This window comes from Rhinatrema bivittatum, chromosome 2, assembly GCF_901001135.1.
Source record: "Rhinatrema bivittatum chromosome 2, aRhiBiv1.1, whole genome shotgun sequence".
NCBI lineage: Eukaryota > Metazoa > Chordata > Amphibia > Gymnophiona > Rhinatrematidae > Rhinatrema > Rhinatrema bivittatum.
Genome location: NC_042616.1, coordinates 797,628,786 through 797,648,052, shown reverse-complemented (window position 1 = coordinate 797,648,052; position 19,267 = coordinate 797,628,786).

Sequence of the window (19,267 nt, the reverse complement as noted above, 5' to 3'; positions counted from 1 at the left end):
TCACCACTTAGGAAAAGGATCCAGGTGTCATCGTGGAAAATATGTTGAAATGTTCTGCTTAGTGTGCAGCAGCAGCCAAGAAAGCAAATAGAATGTTAGGAATTATTAGGAAAGGAAGAGAATAAAACAGAGAATATCATAATGCTTCTGTATCACTCCATGGCACATATAGCAGAATTACGAAAGGTACAGAGAAGGGTAAGCAAAATGATAAACGGAATGGGACAATTCCTCTATGAAGAAAGGCTAACGAGGTTAGGACTCTTCAGCTTGGAGAAGAGACAGCTGTCAACTGAGGGGAGAAATGATAGAGGTCTTTAAAATAATGAGTGGAATGGAACAAGTAAATGTTAATCAGTTTTTACTCTTTTGAAAAGTACAAAGACCAAGGGGCACACAATGAAGTTACTGGGTAATACATTTAAAACTAATAAGAGAAAATATTTTTTTACTCAACGCATAGTTAAGCTCTGGAATTTGTTGCCAGAGGATGTGGTGAAAGCTATTAGTGTACCTGCATTTAAAAAAGGTTTGGACAAGTTCCTGGAGGAAAGGTCCATTAACCATTATTAAGGTGGAGTTGCAGAAATCCACTGCTTATTCTTGGGATAAGCAGCAGCTTGGAATCTATCTACCCCTTGGGATCCTGCCAGGTACTTGTGACCTGGTTTGGCTGCTGTTGGACACAGGATACCGGGCTTGATGGACCTTTGATCTGATCCAGTATGGCAAGTCTTAAGTTCTTGTATTCTTAGAACCTGTGAATTTACTTCATACATAAAACAAAATTACATGTATCATTTGGAGAGATCTAAAAACTTGCCACTCATTTAAACCGTTAACTATTAAGCTTATTCTCAAAGTGACATACTTCAACAATAAGTTTGTTAACAAAGCAGAGATATAAAAAAGCTGGCTAAGGCATCTATCCATAAAATTGGTAAAAACGTGTATTTCTTAGGTTCCTTGACATAGTCAAGACAAACAAATGCAATGGCAGCTATAAAAGGGTACATACAGTGCAAATGTCCGCTTCCAGCCTTGTTACGATTGCTCTGTGATCCTGGCATAAGAAGCAGGGCCCAGATTCAGGTACTAGTAGCTAGTGGGTGGGAGAGCTTCTAGTGCCAGCGTCCGGGGGTTTGGGGGAGGGCAGTAGACAAGGTTTTCATTTATATTTAGAAGAGAGGAAGGGAAGGAGGAGCTGGGCTCAGCATCATGGTTTACTTTTTATTTTAAATCACATGAAGGGGTTGGGAGTGGGGTCCGGGTCAGCAGATGGGACTCATGGTAGGGGGGGGGGTGTGTGGAAACGGGACGGAAGGTCCGCGATTTATTTCCATTACTTTTTTTTTTAAGGTGTGATAGTTATCCGGATATCTTTTGAAGGTATCTGAGGAAGAAACAAGATATCTGACCACACAAGGACAGATAACTTGAGGCCTAATCAACCATATTTAAACACTGGCAGGTTAGGCCAAAATGTATCCAACTTTATATAGCTGAATAGCTTTATGATAGAATATTCAGTGGGACATTTATCCCACTGAATATTACGTGACAAGTTATCCAGCTAAATTTAGCTGGATAACTTGTCCACTACCCGGCCTAATGAATATGGTCGTCTTAAAATTATTTGTAAAGAAAAAATAGGTAATGTAAATTGGCAGCAATTAAGTTCTTTCAATTAACTATGTCATAGAATCTTAACTAATAATAGCTTTTTCTTTGCTGTCACAGTTAATCACTACTCGCAATGACAGAGAGGAGCAGTCGGGAGGAGGTGTGGCGCTTTATGTCCGGGATGGCATAGAGTCCAACAGGATAACCATCCTGCATGAGACTAAATACAAAATTGAATCTTTATGGGTAGAAATCCCTTGTGTGTCAGGGAAGACTACAGTGATAGGGGTATACTACCGTCCACCTGGTCAAGATGGTGAGATGGACAGTGAAATGCTAAGAGAAATTAGGGAAGCTAACCAAATTGGTAGTGCAGTAATAATGGGAGACTTCAATTACCCAAAGTGCAGAGCATAGAACTTTTAGTCCCGATCAAAAGTAATTCCAATCATTTCATGAAAGAATAAATTCAAAAAAAATTTTTATTGCGGCAACTCCACTGCATAAGTTCAACAAAGCACACAATTTTCAAGGTGCCCCAACACGGAACCGTGTTTCGCCAAAGGCTGCATCGGGGGGACCAACAGGAATTCAGTCAAATCTTGGTGCAGTATTCAAAAGGTAACAGGGAGTTACAGGGAGTTACAGGGAGTTTCAGGGAGTTACCTTTTGAATACTGCACCAAGATTTGACTGAATTCCTGTTGGGGCACCTTGAAAATTGTGTGCTTTGTTGAACTTATGCAGTGGAGTTGCCGCAATAAAAATTTTTTTTGAATTTATTCTTTCATGAAATGATTGGAATTACTTTTGATCGGGACTAAAAGTTCTATGCTCTGCACTTTGTGTTTTTGGATTATTTGTAGTGCAGCACTTTGCTTTGTTTGTTTAGACTTCAATTACCCCAATATAGACTGGGTAAATGTATCATCGGGTCACACTAGAGAGATAACGTTCCTGGATGGAATAAATGATAGCTTTATGGAGCAATTGGTTCAGGAACCGACGAGAGAGGGAGCAATTTTAGATCTAATTCTCAGTGGAGCACAGGACTTGGTGAGAGAGGTAATGGTGGTGGGGTCGCTTGGCAAAAGTGATCATAATATGATCAAATTTGATTTAATGACTGGAAAAGGAACAGTGTGCAAATCCAAGGCTCTCGTGCTAAACTTTCAAAAGGGAAACTTTGATAAAATGAGAAAAATTGTTAGAAAAAAACTGAAAGGAGCAGCTACAAAAGTAAAAAATGTCCAAGAGGCATGGTCATTGTTAAAAAATACCATTCTAGAAGTACAGTCCAGATGTATTCCACACATTAAGAAAGGTGGAAAGAAGGCAAAACGATTACCGGCATGGTTAAAAGGGGAGGTGAAAGAAGCTATTTTAGCCAAAAGATCTTCATTCAAAAATTGGAAGAAGGATCCAACAGAAGAAAATAGGATAAAGCATAAACATTGGCAAGTTAAATGTAAGACATTGATAAGACAGGCTAAGAGAGAATTTGAAAAGAAGTTGGCTGTAGAGGCAAAACTCACAGTAAAACTTTTTTAAATATATCCGAAGCAGAAAGCCTGTGAGGGAGTCAGTTGGACCGTTAGATGATCGAGGGGTTAAAGGGGCACTTAGAGAAGATAAGGCCATCGCGGAAAGATTAAATGATTTCTTTGCTTCGGTGTTTACTGAAGAGGATGTTGGGGAGGTACCCGTAATGGAGAAGGTTTTCATGGGTAATGATTCAGATGGACTGAATCAAATCACGGTGAACCTAGAAGATGTGGTAGGCCTGATTGACAAACTGAAGAGTAGTAAATCACCTGGACTGGATGGTATACACCCCAGAGTTCTGAAGGAACTAAAAAATGAAATTTCAGACCTATTAGTAAAAATTTGTAACTTATCATTAAAATCATCCATTGTACCTGAAGACTGGAGGATAGCAAATGTAACCCCAATATTTAAAAAGGGCTCCAGGGGTGATCCGGGAAACTACAGACCGGTTAGCCTGACTTCAGTGCCAGGAAAAATAGTGGAAAGTGTTCTAAACATCAAAATCACAGAACATATAGAAAGACATGGTTTAATGGAACAAAGTCAGCATGGCTTTACCCAGGGCAAGTCTTGCCTCACAAATCTGCTTCACTTTTTTGAAGGAGTTAATAAACATGTGGATAAAGGTGAACCGGTAGATATAGTATACTTGGATTTTCAGAAGGCGTTTGACAAAGTTCCTCATGAGAGGCTTCTAGGAAAAGTAAAAAGTCATGGGATAGGTGGTGATGTCCTTTCGTGGATTGCAAACTGGCTAAAAGACAGGAAACAGAGAGTAGGATTAAATGGGCAATTTTCTCAGTGGAAGGGAGTGGACAGTGGAGTGCCTCAGGGATCTGTATTGGGACCCTTACTGTTCAATATATTTATAAATGATCTGGAAAGAAATACGACGAGTGAGATAATCAAATTTGCAGATGACACAAAATTGATCAGAGTAGTTAAATCACAAGCAGATTGTGATAAATTGCAGGAAGACCTTGTGAGACTGGAAAATTGGGCATCCAAATGGCAATGAAATTTAATGTGGATAAGTGCAAGGTGATGCATATAGGGAAAAATAACCCATGCTATAATTACACAATGTTGGGTTCCATATTAGGTGCTACAACCCAAGAAAGAGATCTAGGTGTCATAGTGGATAACACATTGAAATCGTCGGTGCAGTGTGCTGCGGCAGTCAAAAAAGCAAACAGAATGTTGGGAATTATTAGAAAAGGAATGATGAATAAAATGGAAAATGTCATAATGCTTCTGTATCGCTCCATGGTGAGACCGCACCTTGAATACTGTGTACAATTCTGGTCGCCGCATCTCAAAAAAGATATAATTGCGATGGAGAAGGTACAGAGAAGGGCTACCAAAATGATAAGGGGAATGGAACAACTCCCCTATGAGGAAAGACTAAAGAGGTTAGGACTTTTCAGCTTGGAGAAGAGACGACTGAGGGGGGATATGATAGAGATGTTTAAAATCATGAGAGGTCTAGAACGGGTAGATGTGAATCGGTTATTTACTCTTTCGGATAGTAGAAAGACTAGGGGGCACTCCATGAAGTTAGCATGGGGCACATTTAAAACTAATTGGAGAAAGTTCTTTTTTACTCAACGCACAATTAAACTCTGGAATTTGTTGCCAGAGAATGTGATTCGTGCAGTTAGTATAGCTGTGTTTAAAAAAGGATTGGATAAGTTCTTGGAGAAGAAGTCCATTACCTGCTATTAAGTTCACTTAGAGAATAGCCACTGCCATTAGCAATGGTAACATGGAATAGACTTAGTTTTTGGGTACTTGCCGGGTTCTTATGGCCTGGATTGGCCACTGTTGGAAACAGGATGCTGGGCTTGATGGACCCTTGGTCTGACCCAGTATGGCATTTTCTTATGTTCTTATGTTCTTACTCAGAACTGGTTCTGATATTCCACAAAAATTATCAGATAAATAAATAAATAAATAAAGATTTTTATTTTTTTTTAATGTTTAATTTTGTAAACTGAATATTTCCTTAAATATTCAATGTAAACCCATTTATTAAACAAGTATGTGATTCTATTTAATTCATTTCATTTTCATTTATTTAAATTTCTTAATCGCACATGCATATGCCCTGAGTGATTTACAAATAAAATATACATAATAATTGTTAACAAAACAATAACACTGCAGCAAAACAAGAATCATCGTACAAGCTTACAATTATAACCAGAAGCATATAGCTGACATTATGGTCTTTAACATAATTTTCTGAATGTTGTAGCCAAACTTTTATTTTACAGGTGTTCCTGTTCTCCTCAACTGGATGACTGCAAGGGTATGGGTTACTTTCATGTTTGTTCCTATTCTTGTCTTCTGATTGTGTGGCTTTCTGTTTTCTATTTATTTCTTTCTATAATTGTATGATCTCTTGTCACTGTCTTCAATACTATTTTGCATACATTTTTTTCTCAGTTTTGCTTTAATGTGTACACTTAGCTGATTTTTCGATTTTGCAACAGCTAGGGTCTGCTGATTGATCATGTAGCTAGGAGGTGCCAGTTTATCTCCCCAAATGGCTTTTGTAGTCAGAGGTCACTGTTGGTGGGCAGAGCTTGAGTAGCTGGGGATATTTATAGTCTTGCTCCTGGGTCCTTGGCTCCTCTGAGTCCTGCTCCCGATCCATAATCCTACAAAAGATAATAATTGAATCATAATGAATAAATCAAATGAGAGCAAGCAACATTCTCAAAACAACCCACTGACGAAGATATGAAAACTATCTAAGCCCTTTGACACATATAATACATATAACATATGTATTATATGTGTCAAACATATAACATATAATACATATAATTTTTTATCAGCTATGTACCATTCTATAATTGTTTGGATTGTAAAGCTTGTTGCTAATTTAATGTTCATTGTAAACCGAGGTGATGTTTTCTAACGTGCCACGGTATATAAAAAACCCTTAAATAAATAAATAAAAAATAAATATACTAGATTAATATGTACCAGAAAATTTCACTTGACAGATTAATGCCTGCCTATGAATATCACCCCTGTAACCAGTTTTTGCTTGTTTGTCTATTCATTTATAACTATAAATGTCACTTTGTAAACCGTTGTGATCTATACATGGAACGACAGTATTATAAAATGTCTAAATAAATAAATAAATAAATACTATCTATGCTTTAACTAATAAAAGAGAGTGCTTGCAACTCTGATGTGCAGATCTTCCAAAAAGAAATCTACAATGTTCCCTGTTGTGTTGTCTGGCTAATTTGTTGAGCCCATGACTAGCTAGTTAAAAAACAAAACAAAAGATAATTGAGTAACCCTAACTGATAACAGCAGGAGGACTTGTGTCTAAGCATGCACTTATCACAATCACATAGATTCTCTTGCTATCTTAGTACTATCTCAGTCACTCAGGTGTTGCAGCTTTGGACTGATACAGGTGTCCTTTATTTAAAATGTAACCTTTTCCCTTAAAGAAACTTTAGAACATCTGTTATATTCTCTTGTACTCAGATATTCTGAAAGGGTTCAGGTTTCTTTAAGAAAGTCTGATTTAATCTTCCTTTTCTGTCTCATAAAACTTGGAACTGAAACAACTGTTCTTTAATCTCAGAAATCCTAGTTTGAGCCTAATACTGAAACATGCAAACTGTTTTTGTCCATAAGAAAACATAAGAATATCACGTTCTGTTGCTATAATTTTAGTTCACTTATTCATCAAAGCCACCCTAAAAGATTGCTACTTCAAACTTCATGTTCTGAAGAAACTAAGACCCCTATTACACCTTTCTGACTTCCGCACCGTGTTCCAAACCATAACATTCTCCAAAATTGATTATTGCAACTCCCTCTTACTCGGCCTCCACCTTAAAACCATTACAACTTCTACAGAACGCCTCAGCCCGAGTCCTAACCAGCACTCGCAAGCACGACCGCATCATGCCTTTACTGAAAGACCTACATTGGCTTCCTATCGCCTCGAGAATACTATACAAAACCTTGTCCCTAATACGATTATAAATGAAAATACCCAATGGCTTCAAGAGCCTCTCCAACCCCACTCCTCCAATAGACTTACACGAATGGCCTACTAAGGAACCCTCTGTGTACCCACCCCCAAACTTACAAATCTTGCATCTACACAAAAAAAAAAGAGCGTTCTCAATAGCAGGTCCCTTGACATGGAACGCCATGCCCCCTGACCTCCGCACAGAACACTGCACAACGAAATTAAAAAAAAAATTAAAAACATGGCTATTCCAACAGGCCTTTCCCTAGCCCTCGTGCTCCCTCTGCCACAGAAATCGTAACCTCCCTCTACTTTCTTCCTGCCCCTATTTTGAACTTAGTCCAGTATTCCCATCTGCCCTCAGGCTATCTTGTTCCTCCCACCTCCACTCTCTCTCTTACCCCTTAACATATTTTTTTATCTACTTGGTTATTATGCTGTCCTTATACTTATTGCTATTACATCTCCAATACATATGCTATTTGTTATTACTTTGCCTATACACTTATCTAGTTACAACTTTCTAGTACATATATATATATTACTTTTATTTGTATTATCATATACTTAGGCTTGTTCTTAGCTTATACCGTTCTCTGTAATTGTTTGTGCCATATACTTAGGCTTGTTTATTGTTCCCTGTAAACTGATACGATGTGAAACGGCTATCGGTATATAAAAACCATTAAAGAAAGAAATAAATAAATACTTAAGGTCTCTTTGAGAACATCTTTCTAAATGTTTCCTCTAATGCAGAGGTCCTTTTTGGTGAGATTAGCTGATCTTTTATCCCAGAGAACGATAAATCTAATGCTGGTTCATAAAAGACTTTCCCTTGTATAGCACTAATTTTATTTTCAGTTCAGAGTATCTCTCACAATAATAATATTTTAAAATCTGCTTGGGGAAGATTGATGAGTAAAGTCCTTTATTCTCTCTTAGTAAGCATTAATTGTTTTACTCTGGGCTTTGGCTTCTCCAGAGTTTACCAGTAACATTTATTTAAGAAACAATTAAGCGCATGAATGTTTTGGGAGTGAGAAAACTAATTCTCCTTTAGGAAATTCAGATCTCCTTTTATGTCTGAGTGCTTTCTCTCACTTGTGTCACTTTAACAATTCTCTCGCTCTCTCTCAGTTCTCACTCTTCTGTCTTTTTCTAACAAAGCTGAATGCATTTCTGTGTCTTCAGCTGTTAGTTTATTTATCAGACTTTCTTTCTTAACCCTTACCTTTGTATCAGGAATCTTAAAAGGCAACTTCTATAAAAAAAACCTCATTCATTCAGTCTCAAGTACATAAAAATAGGTCTACACAAGTTCCCTGTTTGTGTTTTTAACTATTTTGAGACAATTCAGCAGATTCTGTGACAAAAGACTTTATAATGCTCCTGCTCTCTAAGTACCACCTTAAGTTCTCCTGTATTCTGTAACTGTCACTGAATGTTACTTTTTAGGAATATCCCTCTTCTTGATGACACCATAAGGCTAAATAGTACAAGAGAATGTATTAAACTGGTAGTGAAAATTCCTAAAATCTCCCCATTTTCTTTTTTTTTTTTAATTTAATTTTTATGCAATTTTAAAATATACATACAAGAATCTCTTGCACAGAATAATGAGGTATACAGTAATAATAAAAATAGGAAATATCATTTACTCATCATACAAGATGGCAAAGGATGAAAGCAAAAATACTTCTATCTCATATAATATCAATGAAATAAAAGAAAGGGGACAAGAAAGGAGCGGGAATAGGAAACCAAGAAAAAGGAAATACTGAGAAAAAGCCAGATACTAACTTAGCCAGCACATTCAGGGTAGAGAGTCAAGAAGCACCCTTAGTTGAGATGGCTCAAAAAAAGGTAATTAACAACATTGTTAATTTTTACAGAGCATTTACACGGATATCGAAGCATGAATTGACCCCCTTTAGCTTTAACCTCTGGACGCAAGGCAAGAAACTTCTTACGGCGAAGTTGTGTGACCCTGGTTAAATCATGGTACATCTACAGCTTCTGACCATAAAACAGCGATGATCGATTATGCAGGAAAAAACACAAGGCAATATCACGATCTTCAGGAAAAGCAAAAGTCACCAATAAGGTTCCCCGATGTTTAATCTCCATTGTTGAAGAATCTTGAAGGAAATTAATTAAGACTAGTAACGATTCCAGGAGAGTATCATCTGTAGGAGCATCCTCAGTGTTACGCTTGGGCTGAGTTCAGGGGTAGTGAACACCACCCAAAAGGGTGGCTCCAGGTGGAGAGAGACAGGGATGGATGGAAACCGTGTCTGGGGCCTGGCTGGGTCAGGGAAGACAGCAAGTAGCAGTGTCTGGGTCTAGGCTGGGTCAGGGCAGGCGGCAGTTAGCAGGGTCTGGGTCCAGGCTGGGTCAGGGCAGGCGGCAGTTAGCAGGGTCTGGGTCCAGGCTGGGTCAGGGCAGGAGGCAGATAGCAGTGTCTAGGTTCAGGCTGGGTCAGGGCAGGCGGCAGATAGCAGTGTCTAGGTTCAGGCTGGATCAGGGCAGGCGGCAGATAGCAGTGTCTAGGTTCAGGCTGGGTCAGGGCAGGAGGCAGAGCAAGGCAGGTCAGAAGGCCCGTAGGCCACACACACACACAGAAAGCCCGTAGGCCAGACACCGTAAGCGGGGCAAGGCAGGTCAGAAGGCCCGTAGGCCACACACACACAGAAGGCCCGTAGGCCACACACCGTAAGCGGGGCAAGGCAGGTCAGAAGGCCCGTAGGCCACACACACACAGAAGGCCCGTAGGCCACACACCGTAAGCGGGGCAAGGCAGGTCAGAAAGCCCGTAGGCCACACACACACAGAAGGCCCGTAGGCCACACACCGTAAGCAGGGCAAGGCAGGTCAGAAGGCCCGTAGGCCACACACGCACAGAAGGCCCATAGGCCACACACCGTAAGCGGGGCAAGGCAGGTCAGAAGGCCCGTAGGCCACACCCACACAGAAGGCCCGTAGGCCACACACAGTAAGCAGGGCAGAGAGCCCGTAGGCCAAACACACACAGACAGTAGAGCAGAGGACCCGTAGGACTGCACGCACAGTAAGCAAGGCAGGGCAGGGCAGAAGGTCCGAAGACCATACACAGCACAAGGTAGAAGGCCCGAAGGCCGCGCAAGGCAAGGCAAGGCAAGGCAAGACAAGACAAGGTAGAAGGCCCGAAGGCCGCGCAAGGCAAGGCAAGGCAAGACAGAAGGCCCGAAGGCCGCGCAAGGCAAGGCAAGGCAAGACAAGGTAGAAGGCCCGAAGGCCACGCAAGGCAAGGCAAGGCAAGACAAGGTAGAAGGCCCAAAGGCCACGCAAGGCAAGGCAAGACAAGGTAGAAGGCCCGAAGGCCACGCAAGGCAAGGCAAGGCAAGGCAGAAGGCCCGTAGGCCACGCAAGGCAAGGCTAGGCAAGACAAGGTAGAAGGCCCGAAGGCCACGCAAGGCAAGGCAAGGCAGAAGGCCCGAAGGCCACGCAAGGCAAGGCTAGGCAAGACAAGGTAGAAGGCCCGAAGGCCACGCAAGGCAAGGCAAGGCAAGACAAGGTAGAAGGCCCGAAGGCCACGCAAGGCAAGGCAAGGCAAGACAAGGTAGAAGGCCCGAAGGCCACGCAAGGCAAGGCAAGGCAAGACAAGGTAGAAGGCCCGAAGGCCACGCAAGGCAAGGCAAGGCAAGACAGAAGGCCCGAAGGCCACGCAAGGCAAGGCAAGACAAGACAAGGTAGAAGGCCCGAAGGCCGCGCAAGGCAAGACAGAAGGCCCGAAGGCCACGCAAGGCAAGACAAGAGAAAAGGCAGCAAGGCTAGGCAAAGCAAGGTCAAAGGACCACACGCACAGCAAGCAAGGAAGGCTAGAGCAGGGAGCCCAGGCGAGCTCGATGCCGAAGCACTGAGGGAACTGTCAGGCAGGGTTATAAGGGAAAGCCCAGAACATAGAGAGGAGAAGGGAGATAGACTGGGCTTGTCAGGAGAGCCAGCTCTAGAGGGACCCCTGGTGGTGAGGCGGTTGCACAGCAGCCATAGCCGTAACACTCAGTTTGAACTTGAGGCAAAAAGTAAGCCTTGGTTCGTACAGGCATTAATGAACTTGGAACCTTAAGAGTCTGAGAGATGTAATTCCGGAATAATTCTATCAGAGCAATTTTCTTTACAATGGAAAAATTAAGAACTCTCAAATTAAGTGAATGCATTCCATTCTCAATATTCTCGATCTACGTAGAAGAAATTATTTTAGATTGTACTAATTGTTGCTGTACCTTTTCCATTGTATCCAAATCAGACTCTAGGTTCAATATCTTTGACTCTGGCACCAATATTTTATTAGAACTATGCTGGAGGCATTTATTAGTGTCCATAACTACTGAGGTTAACCCAGCGATTGATGCTTCCAAGTTAACCAATGCATTTCAAAGAGCATCTAGGGTTATCGCAGGGGTTCTTCTAAGATGGAATTTACCAACCTGGGCCTTGATGACCTCTCCTCCAGGCACTACTCCACCCGAGCCATCGGGGATGGCCTTTACCAAGGCCATGGAAAAAGTAACAGCAGCAGCAGAGTCTTCCATCACGGGCATCCTATGTGATCTAACTGCCACCTCGTCTCTCATATTATAAGGAATAAGGAACTCGGCCTCTTCCAGTCGAATACCCAAAGTACTCGGGACTTCATGTAGTTCCTCCAGTCGATCTGACGCAACTGCGGGGCTATACAGGGGAAGAGATGGTGTGCCCAGTGCTCCCAGACTTAGAGAGATCTCGTTGGCCAGCAATGGAGATTTCCGCTCCACATCTGCCATTGCGGCAGCCATTGCTATGGGAGTCAAAGCTGGCATCACCACGAAGAACTCTTCAATCCTTGGTTAAGCCGGGCCAGGTAAGGGAGAGCTGGTTGTATTCTCACTTAATCTGGCTTTCCGCTTGGTATGGGGCATTTCACTTGAGGAAATTCAAAGAATTTGAAAGAAAACAGAGGAGAGAGACTCTTGCATGGATCTCAGTAGGCGGCCATCTTGTCCTCTCCAAAAATCTCCCCATTTTCCTTGATTAGAAAAGAGAATAATAAATGAGAATTTTTTATGTGATTTTCTTAGGTGAATGTTTTCTCTGCCCTTAGTTGAGTCTCATCACTGTACTTTTTACAATAGTACTGCATCAGCCTCTTTGTGTGATACTACTGTATGTGACAAACTTGGAATGTTGCCAAAATATGCTCTAAACTGTTGGGCTATAGTAAAAAACCTGGATCGTACTTGTGAAAACTTTACGGTTGGAGTTTTTCCGTGCAATGAATGTATACTTTTGAATTATTTTTCTCTCAAAAATCATTCTTCTCCCTTCTCTAAGTTATTTAATAGTCTTCAATCAGTTTAGATTTTATTTAACCCTTCTTTTATCTCTTTAAAGTGTCAAAAATTCAAACATGTCTTTCTTATTTTCCAAATTTACAATAAATAAAAACCCATTTAAGGATTATGAAGCTCTATTCTAGTGTCTACTGTTGTTATTTTAGGTGTTTTTAACTACTTAATAAGAACATTGCCAATTATTATTATGTTGACTCTTTAAACTACTTTTAAAACCCATCTGGTACCAGATTAAGGGTCCTTGACATCCCCTCAAATGTTGCCCATATTTATTTAATTTTTTATGATTCTTTTATTTAGTTTTTAAGTATTTTAAGATCGGATTCTTTTAAGTTCATCAGGAGTTTTAAAATCTTAGATATGGCTTCCCCTGGGTCTCCCCACCTGAAATAGGGGGTTTTGCAATTTGCTCTCACTTGGTTTCATTTTTATTTAAAATTTCAGCCACGATTTTGGACACGGGACAGGAAGTGACGTCATCCAGGACCTGTGAATTCTGGCCTACACGTCCTTGTTCGTCCGGGGGCATGCCCAGGACCTCCAGAACCCAAAACCGCCTCCCTGCAAAAAATGAATATAAACACAGCTGCCCTTGCTATAGCTACAATCGTGGCAGGGATCACCCACAGTCCTGCCCCTTTTTATAGCCTCGGCAAACAGCAGGAGTCTCCTGCATCTGACTGGAAACCAGCCTGCCATCCCCGCACCTTGACAGTATGACACTGCCTCTCCTTTCTTGCAGTTTCAAGCTGATCCTGCATGGGAGAAGAGGGAAGAGAAAGAAAAAAACAAAATAAACATCTCTCTTGACCAAGGGCTATAACCACCCATCCTTCCAGCTGACCCCATTACAACTGGCTTTCTTCCTGGCCTGCCAACCAAAGTGGAAAGGTCGCCTTTAGGAAAATTATATTTTTTTTTCTCCTTTCTTTAAACGACCCTCTCTTTTAGTTTAAGTTTTACCTCCATTTGTACCCTTAGGTAACACATACACATTTGAATTTTTCAATACATTTTCCATTCCAGGATTTTCAAGGGGAACAATGTTATTTATTTATTTTATTTAACAATTTTTTTATACTGACATTCGTGGGGACATCATATCGGTTTACATATAACTAGGAAGAGAAAATACAGTGAACAGGACAAGGGGGAACCGGGAGCATGTAACAATATATATAGCTTAACTAAAGAGGGAAGAGGAGAGGCAGAGAGGCAGCAAAAAGATAACAATAAAACATAGTATAAACGATAATATAAAAGAGTTGTTGAGGTCCAAGGTCATAATTAAACATAACGATAATGTAAAAGGATTGGTAAGGTACATCATTAGAGGAGGGCTTAAAGGGGTTGGTGAGGTACATCATTGGGGGGAGCTTAAAGGGAGAAAGAGGAAGAAGAGGAGAGGGAGGGAGGGGGGGGGGGGGGGAGACAAGCTGGGAAGGCCTGCTTAAAGAGCCAGTTCTTTAGCTTTTTCTGAATTTGAACTGGCAGGGCTCAGTGCGAAGTTCCAAGGGGAGAGCATTCCAACGGGAATGTTCCTGGATGCCATTTTTTTGATTGGTGGTACGTACTTGCCATACGCACCAAAAGACTGTATATATTTGACTGGCCATCATATAGGCTCGGCATAGCGCTAGAGGTGTAAGGATCCATAAAGTTCAAATGAAAAGTTCAATCAATAAGGTCGTGGCCAAGCAATACCATCTTTTATTGTGAGTGAGTGATATAAGGGTGAAACAGGTTTCAGTCCCCCCCCTTCTGTTTCACCCTTATATCACTCACAATAAAAGATGGAATTGCTTCGCCACGACCTTATTGATTGAACTTTAAGGATCCTTGCATCTCTAGCTCTCTACCGTGCTTATATGGTTATTTACCATTGTGTGTATCGCTCATCTTCTCCCCTTCTTGATTTGTTATAATTTGACTGGCTTCATGTGAACCATTGAGGCATGCAATGTCATCCTCCTAAAACCACCGTCGCCCTGTGAGGCTTCTGCCTCAGAAACCTTAGTAAGAGTGACAGCCCTGTATTGCAGAAGATTGTCATCTCTCCTAGGGTACTGCAGAAGGCAGATGCTTGAAGGTCGGATCCAATATAGTTTAGGCATGGCGGTCTGTGACAATATTCCCTTTTAATGTCACTTATATTGTTTCATGTCATATCTTGCTTTTGATATTTGATGAAGGGGCTTTTATCACTTAAGTAATAAAAAGAAGCTGGTGTTTGAGATGCTGCTAATATTAACTATGACCTTAAAGAGTGCAGAAATGCCTCTTGCATTCAGCTCACTCAATGACGATTTTTTTTTCCTCTGGTTCCCTCCCCTCCCCCGATTGTCTTGTGCAAACCGTGTGAAATATCATATGTCTGCTGAATTAGCTTTTATGTAATGAGACCACCTCATGCCTGCGGGGCTCCAAGGCATAAATGCTAAGGTCAATGATATCTTCATATGACAGATTGCAAGGTTTAGAAAGAACAACTCCATTAAATTGACAGGTTCCCCGAATGCAGTCCCAAAAGTAATCAAAAACCTTTTGTCGTTGCAGCTTTATGCTGATTTCCTCATCATTTTGTCTTTCAAGCTTCATTATGAAAAATAACAAAGCTGGACCCTACTTGGCACGTATGCTAATTTAAGGAAATCTAATTATGAATTGTGGTGGTTGCAAATGTGGACTGTTACCTTCGGCAAGCAGAGATCTTTGGGGCCAGATGATGAATGGCATTCAAGTGTGAGATATTACCTGTGAGATCTCATGTGGATGCCTTTAGTGCTGTATCAGTAAAATAGATACAGTTGGCCTCTTAGATAAGCAATATCCCTGACTTCAGGGCTAGATTAGAAGAAGGGCAAGAGATGCAATGTCAGTTCCCAAGGGACTCTCTAGGCTTCTAGGCTATGCCACCAAGCATCCATGGGAAGATTTGACAGCTGTGCAGTATTTGCTTTACTAAAGTCTATTTTTACAGCTTGACTTCTCTCGGCTTTGACCTTGCACCTTCTGGCCAGGAACCAAGGACTCCGCTGCTTTGTTAGACGATGAGCCCTGCTTAGTTGAACTATTGGAAGATTCCTAGTCACCGAATCCTGTTTTCTCATTTCCGCCTCCCCCACATTATTACTTTTCTATCACAATCCATTACAGCTTTATAAAACAGTTTCACGTTCTTAGATTTTTGAACTCCTGTGCTGTCGGGCTGAACATGCTCAGGGCACTTCCTTTGACCTTTTGCAGATGTTGTTAGTAACATTATCAATTACGATTTTGAGTATTACTGCCTCTGCCTGGAATAGCCCATTAGCAGAGTCCTTTGTAAGGTAACCAGAACCATTATAGAAGTCAAACACACTTGAGACAGAGACAAAAGGCGATGGTAAGGGCAGGTAGAGGAGTGGTAGATAAAAAAAAAAAGGATGAGGTACCCCCTGAGTGCTGGACTAGTTATGGAAACTGAGTCGCTCCACCAGGAGAAACAGCAGACAGGCAAAAATGGAAGGATAGGTAATCCCGGAGGTGGCTGGGGGGAAAACACCTTTCCATCCCAGAATACAGGCATTGCCGAAGGAGAGGGGAGCTGGTAGGGATGTGCAGAGCAAAATTTTATGTTCATATTTCTTATGTCCGAAAGTGGGTCCCACTTGCGGCCAATATGGACATAAAAAAAATCTAATGAGTTGGGTATATGTACATATGTCGCCCATTAAAGTCAATGGGGGAAGGATTTCCAGCCTATTTTTGGCTGCAGAATTGTGGTTTTCTTATCAATTGGCCCAGGAGAGAGTTCCCTTTCCTTTGTGCAGGGAAGTACTCCCTGGAAAGGGTCCACCCCTAGAGTTGTGTGTACCCGGTGTTTACATTGGCGTCCAGTGAATATCGTTGGCGTCTAGTGAATTCCGTTGGCGTCTAGTGAATTCAGACGGTACTTACGCACTTCAGCAGATGACAAAGGAATTGGAGGATCTCTCAGAAATAAGAATACGTGTGGGAATACAAGGTCTGGATGAACAGGCAGGCACAGCAATGGAGTTAAAACAGCAGTAGGAACACAAGGCCTGGATGAACAGGCACTTCATTCGAGGACAGAGGTCAATCCCAGCTAGGGACACAAGGCCTGCATGAACAGGCACAGGAACTAGGTTAAAACACTGGTAGCTCGCCAGCATCTTTCTGATGCATGCTAGAATATTGGCAGCGGTATGGGCATGGTCCGTCAGGTGGGTGTGCAGTAAAGCCCACCTCCACCCTCATGCTTGTTCAGGGAAGGACTCCCTGGAACGGGTCCACCCCTAGAGTTGTGTGTACCCGGTGTTTACATTGGCGTCCAGTGAATATCGTTGGCGTCTAGTGAATTCCGTTGGCGTCTAGTGAATTCAGACTGTACTTACGCACTTCAGCTGATGACAAACGAATTGGAGCCTAGGATCTCTCACAAATAAGAATACGTGTGGGAACACAAGGCCTGGATGAACAGGTACATCATTCGAGGACAGAGGTCAATTCCAGCTAGGGACACAAGGCCTGCATGAACAGGCACAGCAACCAGGTTAAAACACTTGTGGGAACACAAGGCCTGGATGAACAGGCACAGCCACTGAGTTAAAACACCTGTGGGAACACAAGGCCTGGATGAACAGGCACCGCCACTGAGTTAAAACACCTGTGGGAACACAAGGCCCGGAAGAATGGGTACAGCAACTGAGTTAAAACACCTGTGGGAACACAAGGCCGGGATGAAGAGGCGCAGCAGTCGAGCACAGAGGTCGATCCCAGCTAGGGACACAAGGCCTGGATGAAGAGGCACATCATTCGAGGACAGAGTTCAATCACAGCTAGGGACACAAGCCGCGGAGGAAAAGACACTAACCAGGATCCTCCAAGCCCTCATTTTCTCCAAATTAGACTACTGCAACTCTACATTTCTTGGACTCCCTTCCTCATACACAAAACCACTCCAAATGGTTCAAAACGCAGCAGCCCGTCTACTAACAAACACTAGGAAAAGAGACCACATTTCCCCAGTCCTAAAAGACCTCCACTGGTTACCAATTCAGTTCAGAGTCATTTACAAATCCATCACCTTGATATACAAAATCTTCACCAACACACCATAATCGACCTACAAATTCCTCTCCGTTTATACAAATGCACAAGACCGACCAGGGAAGCCTACAGAGGATGCCTCCTTGTTCCACCCTCCAAAACCACTTATCACAGCACCTTTAGAGATTGAGCCCTTTCCACAGCAGGTCCACCGTTATGGAACTCCATCCCCCCAGATCTCAGAAATGAACCTTGCCTCCTAACCTTTCGGAAAAGACTCAAGACATGGCTTTTCAGGCAAGCCTTCCCGAACTGCACCTAACACACACCATCAATAAATTCTCAGCTCAGAAGCTGTATATATTGGACGCCATATTTGTAATGTACTCTTGTATATTTTTATATTCTACACATGTATATAATTAACCTCCTCTATCCCTCTTTATTTCTTACACTCCCAGTTCATAGCCCCAGTTAATTGTAACTGCATCTCTTCACCACGTGTATTTATGTTATAGGTTGTTTTCTTTGCACCCCTGTTTTCTGTAAAGCGACATCATGTGAACGATTTCATGAATGCCGGTATAAAAAAACCTTAAATAAATAAAATAAATAAGTAAGTACCGCAAGGGAAAGTTGAAAACAACTTTGAAGAGGGAGTTCAAGAGGGCGTGAAATTGTAAAGAGGTAAATGGGTGGGGTCCCGTGCAGTCCGCCCGCAGGATTCAACCCGGCGGGTTCGGTCGGACCGGGGTTTCGGCGGATCCCCCACCCCCACCCCTTTCACGGGGGGTAGGGGGAGGGGCGGGGAACGCCTCCCGGACGGCCCCGGCCCCCGCAGGGCGCATTTCCTCTGCGGCGGTGCGCCGCGACCGGCTACGGTTCGGCTGGGAAGGCCCAGGGGGGGCAGGTGGCCCGCTGCTCCAGCGGCGCGTGTTATAGCCCCCCCTCCCGGCGTTTCCTCCTTCCCCTTTGGCAACTGTTAACTTGTCTTAACCTCATTCACTACATCTATGCAGACGATGTTCAGATTCTTATTCCCATAACAGAATCTATTAACAACTTGGCTATTCTTACAAGCCTTCCCTGATCCTTCAAACTTTCACTAGATAAGTAAAGCTACTCAGCTTTCAATATGGAACTTCGCCCCTCCAATATTCTCCTCATTTAGCTACCCTACTTATGCACTTCAGAAAATGACAAAGGAATTGGAAGATCTCTCAGAAATAATAATACGTGTGGGAACACAAGGTCTGGATGAACAGGCAGGCACAGCAATGGACTTAAAACACCAGTAGGAACACTAGGCCTGGATGAAGAGGCACATCATTCTAGGACAGAGGTCAATCCCACCTATGGACACAAGCCGCGGAGGAAAAGAAACTAACCAGGATTCCCTCCGTAACGGCGAGTGAAGAGGGAAGAGCCCAGCGCCGAATCCCCCGCTCGTCCGGCGGGCGCGGGAAATGTGGCGTACGGAAGATCGCCTCTCTGGCGCCGCTCGGGGCCCCAAGTCCTTCTCATCAAGCCTCAGCCCGCGGACGGTGTTAGGCCGGTAGCGGCCCCCGGCGCTCCGGGACCGGGTTTTCTCGTAGTCTGTTTGTTTGGGAATGCAGGCCAAAGTGGGTGGTAAACTCCATCTAAGGTTAAATACCATTTCCGGC